This window comes from Pygoscelis adeliae, unplaced genomic scaffold (genome assembly GCF_000699105.1).
Source record: "Pygoscelis adeliae isolate BGI_AS28 unplaced genomic scaffold, ASM69910v1 Scaffold114, whole genome shotgun sequence".
Taxonomy (NCBI): Eukaryota; Metazoa; Chordata; class Aves; order Sphenisciformes; family Spheniscidae; genus Pygoscelis; species Pygoscelis adeliae.
The window spans coordinates 3,245,719-3,247,096 of record NW_008824587.1 but is presented as its reverse complement, the minus strand read 5'-3'; the positions used below and the strand labels follow the sequence as shown (position 1 = coordinate 3,247,096).

The 1,378-nt window shown below is 39.4% G+C and overlaps 1 protein-coding gene across 1 annotated transcript in view; it reads right to left on the bottom strand.

The window, feature by feature from the left end:
- MED27 (mediator complex subunit 27) overlaps positions 1-1,378 on the bottom strand; it is a 109,639-nt gene that overhangs the window by 81,361 nt on the left and 26,900 nt on the right. The gene's annotated exons all lie outside the window — the stretch shown is intronic.

Sequence of the window (1,378 nt, the reverse complement as noted above, 5' to 3'; positions counted from 1 at the left end):
CTACCGTGACTTACTCAGCTACATACCGCAGTTCTGTGCCTGTGCATGGCTTAGTTTGATTCAAAGTCTGTTGTTAAAACAAAGCAATGCCGTTTTAACCAATTTGGTTTGATGAGCACATTCTACAGTTCAGAAAGGGAAAGTGATCACTGACTTACAAATTACATAATCCAGCCATCCAACGTGAATCGTATGAAGAGCTGTTGCAAAGGAAAAAAAAGGAGTTGGGGAGGAAGAACCAGGAGTGGGCAGAAGTGTTTTGGTTAAAATAGAGCAACATCAATCATTTCCATCCTGAAATAGGCTAACAGCTAGAACATTAATACTTATCAAAGAAACAGGGAAAAAAACCCACTCATTAGCAAATAAAGGTGTTGCAAAGCATTAAATAATTCCCACCAGCTGACAAGGGGGCTGTGATTTATAATAGCGTGTATTGATATATCACTTCCCATAATTAGGAAAAGTGAGACTGGTACAGCTTAGAGCATTATTTTGATCAGAGCCTTGAAAAATACTGTTGAATACAAACAAACACCAGGCACAACAATAGAAAAACATCATATCATGCTCTCAGGCTGCTTCAGATTTGAAACAAAGTATTTTAGCAAAATTCAGCAAGAAAGGCAAATTCTGTTTGGACACACATAACCTTATTTCACAATACCATCCTAGTGTGAATTATTACTATTATAACTCTGGGAAGATCACAGCTATAAAACATCCAACTACATAACAAACAAGTCCGAATCAAAGGCTAATTATTTCTCTTTTTTTTTAAGCAACAAAGGTACCCATCATCACTCTTCTCTTCCTGAAGTAAGAAACTAAACTCAGTCTACTAAAATGTCAATGAAATTCAACTAACCTTCAAGGGAATTATATTGGCACAAGGTGGCAAATATGGCAAATTCTCACCTGCCATAGCATCTTTCCGGTAGTGCAAATAAAAAAGAAACCGGTAATTTTCATTTCCTTTTGTTCGAATTATTAGGTGTCAGAAACACTTTCATAGTTACATATGGTAACAATGAAAGAGTTAGGATAGCCCTGGTTTAGACTTCTGTTCAAAGCCAGCATAGGAATCAAAGACAAACCAACACAAGAATCCAAGAGCTGCAGATTCCAGGGACTCCCAGCTGAGGAGGGAAGATGCCAAAAAGAAGGTGGACATAACTGGTTGTGCTGGTTTTGGCTGGGATAGAGTTAATTTTCTTCCCAGTAGCTAGTATGGGGCTGTGTTTTGGATTTGTGCTGGAAACAGTGTTGATAACACAGGGATGATTTTGTTACTGCTGAGCAGTGCTGACACAGAGTCAAGGCCTTTTCTGCCTCTCACCCCACCCCACCAGCGAGCAGGCTGGGGGGGCACAAGAAG